The sequence below is a fragment of the Sarcophilus harrisii genome, chromosome 4 (genome assembly GCF_902635505.1).
Source record: "Sarcophilus harrisii chromosome 4, mSarHar1.11, whole genome shotgun sequence".
Lineage (NCBI taxonomy): Eukaryota > Metazoa > Chordata > Mammalia > Dasyuromorphia > Dasyuridae > Sarcophilus > Sarcophilus harrisii.
In genome coordinates, this window is record NC_045429.1 from 313054296 (window position 1) to 313064375 (window position 10080).

The window sequence follows — 10080 nt, forward strand, 5'->3', positions numbered from 1 at the left end:
CTTCATTTCTTTCCAGATTGTATTAATGACTCTCTGGGCTTCCTCTCCAATATTCTGGAAACCTTCTCTTGTTAGTACCTCATTCTATCCCTGGATTTCTCACATTGGAACTAGCCTCCTCCATTTTTTTTTCCTTTTGATTATCTAGTTCTTCCCAGAACATCCATTTTAAGGAGCACACAGAAGTTTGGCATTTCCTAATTTTTTAATTTTTTAAAGGCTCTCCAGATTGTTTCTATAATGAATCTACGCTAGGTATCTTCATCCCCCTTCTGTTTTTTAACTTTTTTAAATATGTTGTTCCCCCTCCATGCCCATTGAAGAGCTTAAAGACATTTTTCTCCTTTATATTTGTGTTTTTGGTGCTTAGCACAGTCTTTAATAATTCCTGGGGGTACTAAATACTGGGCCAGGAATGCCTCTATTGATAAAGATTTCTGAGATAACTGGAAAATACCTTGGCAGAAATCAGATTTAAATCAGTACCTTTATACATATGCCACCATAAACTTCAAATGTCTATATGACCTAAAAATTAAAGGTCATATCATTAAAAATTTGGAGAGGAAAGGAGTGAGATATTTTTTATATGGCTATAAGGAGAATTCTTATGCAAACAAAGAGTAGAGATGAGCATGCAAAGTAAAATAAATGATTTTAATCCCGACTGAAACATTTTTGCATACAAAACAATTTTTGTTAAGAGTCAGAAAGGAAACAATTTTTTGGGAAAATATCTCAGCAAATTTCTTTGATTAAAGTTGAATAAAATTATAGTCATTATGATTGTTAGTTTACTATAGTTGTATGACCCACAGCAAGGAATTAAAAAAAGAACTACAACTGTTTGTTTCAGTTTCCCTAGTTGAAAAATGAGCAATTGGCAGGATTTATATGATGATGTAGTGCTGATCTTCTAATAACGAGAGATGAATCAAGTTCCCTGTGAGAAACTTAATGCTCTCAAAAAGAATTGAAGAAACTATAAAAGGAAAACTAAGGGGGTGTGTGTGTGTGTGTGTGTGTGTCTATTGGTTCTAATTGGTTCTGTTCTGAGAGTTTTATGAAAGGAAAAAGAAGTGATAGGAAATAAAATATACAAATGAAGAAAGGAGTTGGCAATTTGTTTTTTCTTATAATTGTATTATGATTAGTTTGTTGTCAAAATATATCAGACTAAATAGGAAACAAATGGTGATAGGAAGATAATACTGGGAAGAGAATAGTATCAAGTTAAACTTGTTAATACTGAAACACAGATTAAAAAAGGAGAAAAGGAAAAAAAGCTTAGAATCTCAGGAGATTTCCATCAACTGGAAAAAGGCTTAGCAATTTTTGGTACATGAATGTAATGAAATGTAACTGTGTCGTAAGAAACTATAGAAGAAATTATTTCAGATAATCTTGTATAATATATAATTACACAGAGTAAAGTGAGAATTAAAAGAACTACTACTTATATAATCATAACATCATTTTAAAGAAAAACAACTTTGAAAGGCTGAAGAACTCTAATAAATGAAAATAGCAATCATGCTCTAGAAGATCTGTGATGAAACATGTTATCCATCTCTTTACAAAGAAGTGATTCAAAAAATGATGGCCATCCTGTGGCTTCATTTTGCTTCATCTGTGGAGTGAATTGGAGTATCTGTAGCAAATGGCTTGTAGTCAGAGAACTATTGCCTCATAGAGACACATTTTTGTCAACTGTTGTGTCTTCTAGTTGAAGCTTGTTAACAATATATGGAATTAGCTAACCTTGGATCAATTTTTACTCTAAATTGTAATAAAGTGAATTTTCTTCACATCAAAAATATTGACTGCAAAAATTATTTATCTTTTTCACTCCATGAAAATAAAAAATATTTTTCTCGCTATTTTTTCTTCATCTAATCTCCCATTAGGATATTATCTTGACTATTGTCTTTTGCATTTTATGGCAACATTAAAAAAAAAAACAACTTTTTTTTTTTTTAAGGCATTTGGGGTTAAGTCACTTGCCCAGCATAATACAGTAAATCATGAGTGTTTGAGGCTATATTGGAGTTCAGGTTCTCCTGATTGCAGGGCTATTACTCTATATATTGTGCCACCTAGCTGCTCCTATAGACAACATTTTTGAAATTATGTTCAGTAGACCTTCCCAAGGCAATGAAAATTCTGTGGCACATCAGATTCATATATTACTTTTTAATGTTTCCTTCTAGTAAGGGATTATCCTATTTTAAACTATGAGTATATGATTATATAAAATAGTCTAAGGATGAGGCAGGAAATAACAGCCAATGTTTGTTGTTGTGTCCATCAGAATGACAGTCACATCAATGAAAAACTTTACTATGTGTCAGGTACAGTGCTAACCAATAGGATTAAAAAAGAAAAGCAATTCCTATCCTTCAAGGACCATATATATTAATAGGATTGGGGAGGAGGGATATAAAATATGTAAAGAAATAGCCTTGTAAGACACATACAGAGCAGAAGAAAAGTAACCTTAGTAGAGAAGGCTTAATTGCCTGGGAAGATTTCGAAGATATTCTACAAAAGGTGGAGTTTGAGACACATCTTGGAAGAAATTAGGGTTATGAAAAGGCAGAAGTGAGATGCAGAACATTTCAGGAATATGTTATAATTAGTACAGAGGAGTGTCATGTTTAAGGAACAGCAAAATAGGCTGTTATAGGGAGAACATTGTTTTTCTTATAAGATGTTTCACATTCTATTTTATTTTTTTTTCATTCTTTATATTCTTTTTGTTATTTCTTGGTCTGTCATAACTTTGCTGGCTTTCCCTTGCTCAATTCTGATTTTGAGAGTTATTTTCATTTTTAATACTATATCTCCTTTTCTAGTTTTTTTTTTCATAATCTTTTTTTCTTGGATTTTTTTTTGTTTGTTTTTCCTCAAAATTTCTCATTTGATTTTTAAATTCTTCTTTTTTTGAGTTCTTCTCTAAATTCTCTCTAGGCAGGGAGATATTTAACATTCTCTTTGGGGTAGAAGAATTTTTTTTTTTTTACTTCAATGTTCTCCTCTGAAGATGAACATCAGTTTTCCTTGTTCTCATAGTAAGTTTCTATGGTGTAATTCTTTCTTCTTTGCTGGTTCATTTTTAAATAAGAGGTGTTAGTTTAAGTATCTCTAATCCTAGGGGGATGTTGTCTCTAGTTTCACTTCAGTTCTCCCCTCTGACTTGGAACCCCAAGCCAAGAGTTCCACCCTCTTGCCAGTGCTTGCTGGCAGCAATGTCCCTGCCCCACTGCTTTAGCGCACACTGGCTACTATGGTTCCTTACGATTCAGAGCTGTGTCTCTGCAGCACAACTGAACCTGGTGTTCCTAACAGATGAGTTTCCCTTAGTTTTTGCAGACTTAGACCCTGGTTGGACATGCTGTCTGGGAGATGAAAGTTCTTGTAATTCCTGATGAGGCTCCAGCTAAACCCATAAACCTCCAGAGCTCCCAACCCATAAATCTGCAGAACCTGGTGATTCTGGAGAGCTGGCCTGGCTTAGTTGCTTTCCTGGATACCAGATTCTAGTGCTCTCTCTGGGTGTAGATGGCTCTCTTCATCACAAGACCATTGGAACTGACCTGAGTCATCTCATTGTTGAAAAGAGCCATGTCCATCAGAATTGATCATCATATAATCTTGCTGTTGCCATGTACAATGATCTCCTGGTTCTGCTCACTTCACTTAACATCAATTCATTTCTCTCCAGGTCTCTCTGAAATCATCCTGCTGATCGTTTCTTATAAAACAATAATAGTCTATAATGTTTATATACCATAACTTATTCAGTCATTCTCCAATTAATGGGCATCCATACAGTTTCTAGTTTTTTTTTTTTGCCACTACAAAAAGGGCTTCCACAAACATTTTTGCACATGTGGATCCCTTTCACTCTTTTATGATCTTTTTGGGATACAAGTCTAGTAGAAACCCTGCTGGAACAAAAGGTATGCAGAATTTGATAGCCCTTTGGGCATAGTTCCAAATTGCTCTCCACAAATTGCTCTATTCACAACTCCACCAACAATGTATTAGTGTCTCAGTTTTCTTACATTCTCTCCAACATTTGTCATTATCTTTTCCTGTCATCTTAGCCAATTTGAGGGGTGTGTAGTGGTACCTCAGAGTTGTCTTAATTTGCATTTCTCTGATCAATAATGATTTAGAGCACCTTTTCATATGACCAGAAATGATTTCAATTTCATCTGAAAATTGTCCGTTCATATCTTTTGACCATTTATCAATTGGAGAATGGCTTGAATTATTTTTTAATTAATCAAAATAGTTTAAAATTTGAGTTCCAATTTTTTTCTCTTCCTTTCTCCTACTACCCCACATATTGTGAAGGCAAGCAATGTAATACAAATCATATAAATCGTGCAAAACATATTGTCATGTCAGGTATGTTGCCCTGAAAACAGTGAAAAGAAATGCTCCAATTTACATTCAAACTTTTTCAGTTCTTCTTTTGGAGCAGAATTTTTCAAAAATTAATCCCCAAATCCGTAACCTTTGGTAGCACAATAATTTCCTATTTGTTCTGTGGCTGGCAGAGTGAGTAGTGTTGCATCAAAAATGATTGAGGCCTGAATCAATGGGCAGTGGCCAGTTTCTGAGTTATAAGAAGAACCAAAGAGAAACAGATATCTCTTTAATCCTCCTCTTAATATATATGTGTATTGTACACATGTATGCATGCACACACACACACACACACACACATATATATATATGTATGTATATACGTACATAGATATTTATCATATTTGGTACCCTCTCTTTTTCTCTTGGATGTCCAGCAAAATTGGGGAGATTTTTTTCTATGTTTCACCTCTATTTACTATGAGACAATGTTTAGCCACAATCTTGTGGAACTGAGAACATGAACCTGAATATGAGTACTTGTCCTCCTTTTTTTCTTCTCACACCATAAGTCAATGACTGTTGGTCCTGAAAATAAAATGTTCCTGGTCCTGGCACTAGTCAATTAGAAAGTAGAAAGTTTCTAATCCTGGTTGACAGTTGTCCACTTTTTTTTTTTTTTTTTTTTTTTTTTTTTTAACAACACCACTTCTCAGAAAGAATGATTTTTGATATCTTCATGCTAAATTGATGTACTAAAAAGCCATGCTTGACTGACTTTTGCCTGGACTTTGCAAATTTCTAGGACAGTGAAGATGGCTTGAATTCTTATAAATTTGAGTTAATTCTCTACATATTTTAAAAGTGAAGCTTTTATCAAAACCATTGAATGTAAATCCCCTCCCCCTCAATTTATTGCTTCGCTTCTAATCTTGTCTGCATTGATTTTGTTGGCACAAAAACTTTTTAACTTGAAATAATTAAAATTATCCAACTTGTATTCAATAATGCACTCCAGTTCTTCTTTGGTCACAAATTCATTATTTTCCCACAAATATGAGAGTACACTAACCTTTGTTCTTCTAATTTGCTTATATTACTCTGTATGTCTAAATCATGAACCCATTTTGACCTTATCTTGGTAAGGTGTGGGTGTGGGTCAATGCCTAGTTTCAGCCATACTAATTTAAAAATTTCCTAGCAGTTTTTGCCAAATAGTGAGTTCTTATTCCCAAAACTGGAGTCTTAGGGTTTGTCAAATACTAGATTATTATAATCATTGATAAAATGACTATTTTGTTCTGTGAATCTAACCTATTCCATTGATCAACTACTTTATTTCTTAGTCAGTACCAAATGGTTTTAATGACCACTGCTTATAATATAGTTTTAGGTCTGGTACAATTAGGTCACCTTTATTTGCATCTTTTTCATTAATTCCTTTGAAATTCTTGTTTAATTTCTTTTTCTAAAATGAGATTATTTAAATAATTTATTTTCTCTTTTGTTAATATAGGCAATCTATAATACTTATTATTCATTTTCACTTAGATTATCATATTGATTGGCATACAGTTGGGCAAAATATTTTGCTTTTAATTATTGCTGTAATTTCCTCTTCATTGGTGGAAAATTTTCTCTTTTCATTTGTGATACTAGCAATTTGATTTTCTTTTTTCCTTTTTCTAATCAAATTAACTAAAGGTTTATGTATTTTGTTAGTTTTTTCATAAAACCAACTCAGTTTTTTTTAATTAGTTCTTATTTTTTCTTAGTAGTTTTCTTACTTTCGATTTAATTATCTCCCTTTTTAGTTTCAGAATTTCAAATTTGGTATTTAATTGGGGGGTTTAATTTGTTCTTTTTTCAGAATATCAGATTTCAGGCCCTTTGATCCTTTAAAGTGGAAGCTGCTTGGTCCTGGGTAAACGTGATTGTAACTCCTTGATATTGTATTTGTTTCTTTTTGGCTGTTGGCAATATTTTCTCCTTAATCTGATAATTCAGAAACTTAGCTATGACTTCAGAGTAGTTTTCCTTGATGATTTCTTGAAAGATGATGTTTAGGCTCTTTTTTACATCATGGTTTTCAGGTAGTCCAAAAATTCTTAGATTGTTTCTCCTGGATCTAATTTCCAGGTTAGTTATTTTTCCAATTTTACATTTTCTTCTACTTTTTCTTTTTCTTTTTTTGGTTTTGTTTGACTAATTCTTAAAGTCTTATTAAGTCATTTACTTCCAATTGTCCAATTCTAATTTTTAATGAATTTTTTTGTCAGCTTTTTTTTTAATCTCCTTCTGCATTTGGTCAATAGAACTTTTAAATGAAATGTTTTGATTGTTGGACATTTTTTCCATTTCACAAATTCTATTTTTCAATTAATTGGTTCCTTTTTCAAAACTATTTTGTAAGGAGTTGTTTGCTTTTTCCATTTTGTGAAATCCATTTTGTAAAGAGTTCTATGATTTTTCCATTTCACTAAATCTATTTTTAATGAGTTTTCTTTAGATAATTTCTGCGTTTCCTTTTCCAAACTCTTTTTCAAAGTTTTCATTTCTTTTATCCATTTTTCTTCTCTTTTAAGGTCTTTTGGAATTCTTCCAACTTATATCACCCTTTGTTGCTTCATCTGGAGATGATTTGCCTTTAGTATCCTCAGAGTTTGAGCCCTCTTCTTTTTCTTCATAAAAACTATCTAGGGTCAGAGTTCTTTTTCCTCTTTCGCTCATCTTAAAAAGTTAAGGTCTGCTCCTAGGACAAAGAGGAGACTGTCTCAAACTTTCTCTACAGGTGACAGCAGCTTTTCCCTCCCCTGAACTGGTCCTGCTGACTTCTTTCCTGTGCTGTGTGGTAATGGCCAAGTCCCACATTATTCTGGGGTTCAGAGGCTCCCTATTTGTCTTTTGTATTTTCACTGGGGATATCTCAAAACTAATCTGTTGATTCACTGGCTTCTGAACCAAAAGAGTAGCGAATGCTGCTGTATTTTGGCAAAGAGATTCCTAGTAGATTCCCCAGCAGGTGGATGACACACTGCTCTGGGTCACTGCATTGTACCTGTGCTCAACCATCTTCCCTATGGTGATTGAAATAGACACTTTCTGAAGTTCTTCCAAAGTATCTTCTGCTGAAAATTTGTTACACTCCAAATATTTGTGGGTTCTGTCACTCCCAAATCAGTTCAAAGGCTTGATCTGGTATTGATCTGAGGGGTGCTCAAGTAAAGAACTGTTTACTCTCTGCCATCCTGGCTCCACTATGTGCCTTTTAGTGTTTTTAGTAGGAATGGGTGTTGTACTTTGTCAAATGTCTTTTTTGTATCTATTGATATGATCATTTTTTTTTGTTGGTTTTGTTATTGATATGGTCAACTACATAGTTTTCCAAATATTGAATCAGACTTACAATCCTGGTTTAAAGTCCATCTGGTCATAGCATATGACCTTTGTGATATATTGCTGTCATTCTTTAATTAGTGTTTTATTTAGGGTTTTTTTTTTCAATAATATTAATTTGGGAAATAAAATTTGTTTCTCTGCCTTGGCTCTTCCTGGTTTAGATAGTACCACCATATTTGTGCCATAAAAAAAGAATTTAGTAGGGCTTCTTTGCCTACTTTTTTCAAATAGTTTATATAGTTTGAAGGTTAATTATTTTTTAAATGTTTTGTAGAATTTATTTGTGAATCTATCTAACACAACAACACAGCACAACACAACAAGCTCACTGATGGCTTGTGCAGTTTCTTATAAGATAAGATTATTTAGTTATTCTACTTCCTCTTCTGTTAACATGGACAGTTATGTTTTTTGGGGAGTAAATATTCATAAATTTTACTTACATTGTCAGTTTACTACCATATAATTGGGCAAAATAACTCCCATTAATTGCTTTAATTTTATTTTCATTGGTTATACATTTAAACTTTTCACTTTTGATACTATTAATTCAGTTTTCTTTTAAATTGAATTAACTAATGATTTATCCATTCAGTTGGTTTTCCCCTTCATACAATCATTCTTAGTTTTATTTATTTAATAATTTTTTTCTTTCAGTTTTCTTAATCCTTTAATTTTCAGGATTTTTACCTTGGTATTTAATTGAGGATTTTTAGTAATGTTTTTTAGCTGCATGATCAGTTCATTTATATTTTATTTTTTATTGATGTATTTAAATATGTATATTTCTCCATTATTACTGCTTTGCTGGTATTTCATAAGTTTCTGAATCTACATAAATAGATATGAATCTTAGAGTAAGACTACCTTTATGATCTTAGGCAAATTGTTTTATTTCTCTAAAACTCAGTTTTCTTATCTATAAAATGAGAGACTTAGCCAGGATGATTTTAAAAGTCCATTCTAGCTCTAAAATCCTTGATTCTATATCGTAGGATATAATCCTTACTCTGGAATTTTCCCACAATTTAATGCATGTTTTATTATCTATCCCTCAGCTCAAGATGATGAAACAAGGCTCAAAGGCATTAAACACCTTGATCTGGCTGTACAATTAAATGTTAGAGGTAGGCTTTCAGACCTAGATTTGCTAGTTTCAGATCTAGCATTTTTTTTCTCCTATCTTATGGTATTTACCAAGAAACAAAACCGAACAAAAAACCTACTCCCCCATCCTGCTAAGTTTAGCCTTATCCACAAAAATGACTAGAGCCCTATTAAAGGTATCCCCACATCATCCCTGGGGGCAAAAAGCATGATTGGTCAGGTGCTTTCTTAGGATATGGAAATTTAGACTCTTATAGCTGTAATTTGTCATTATGATTTTAGGGTCTCCTATTGGTTTCAAAAATCAAATTGTAGGTTCTTGGTACAAGGAACGTGATCATACCTTAACAACTGATTTTCTCCTTGTGTGATAAATTGTCTTACGCTACTCCCACCTCACCCTTTCCAGCAGCTTTGCTGCTCTTTAATTCACAATGTGGATGATCCTAAAGCAATAAAAATAGATGCAGGAGATAAAGGAGGTGAGGAAATGACATCTATGTTTTCATACTCACCCCTGACCCCACTCTCCCTCAAGGGATGAATACATTTAGAAATGATTTAAATCTCATGTTACCAAGTAATTTGATATTTGAACATCTTTCTGACTTTTTGGTTGTCATGCTCTAGTATTCAGTCCTTCAATAAAGGTCTGTTTACTTGGTATATAATTTGTAATTTGTTCATAAGATTTGCCTCTAGTAAATGTCATAACCTTATTTGTATTAACCACTTAGTTTTTTATCTTTATAGTCTCAAGAACTAGCAGTATGTACTTGGCAAGATTTGAACTTGTATTGAGGAGGGGAAAAATACAATGAATTTCTAATCATCACTTTAACCAATTTGCAGTGACTACCTTAGGCCTGAAACATAGCTGATACTTAATACTTTTATTAAATTGAAGCAAAAGCCTAAAAATTATGCACAACTGATTCAATCCACTTGATATAATTAATATTATAATGATATGATATGAATAAAACTTAATACGTCAGAGCAATTTTTGTTTGTTTGCTTATGTGAAATCCATTTATTACCTCAAAATTTTCTTAAATCAACACCATAGTTTGCCAAACTGGAAAATGATTTAAAAAAAATTTTTTTTGTAGTTACTATCCACTCTTGAATCTCTTCCCAGATGGAAGAATTAACATTTTTAAATGATAGATTTGTTCCAGCATCTTTTGTGTTTGT

The 10080-nt window shown here is 32.7% G+C and overlaps 1 long non-coding RNA gene across 1 annotated transcript in view; it reads left to right on the forward strand.

Annotated features, from left to right (window-relative positions):
• LOC116423700 overlaps positions 1 to 8923 on the forward strand; it is a 31479-nt gene extending 22556 nt beyond the window's left edge. The window contains exon 3 of the long non-coding RNA XR_004234207.1: positions 8835 to 8923. This is a non-coding gene — a long non-coding RNA (uncharacterized LOC116423700). The remainder of the gene's footprint in view (positions 1 to 8834) is intronic.
• The last annotated feature ends 1157 nt before the right edge of the window (positions 8924 to 10080 follow it).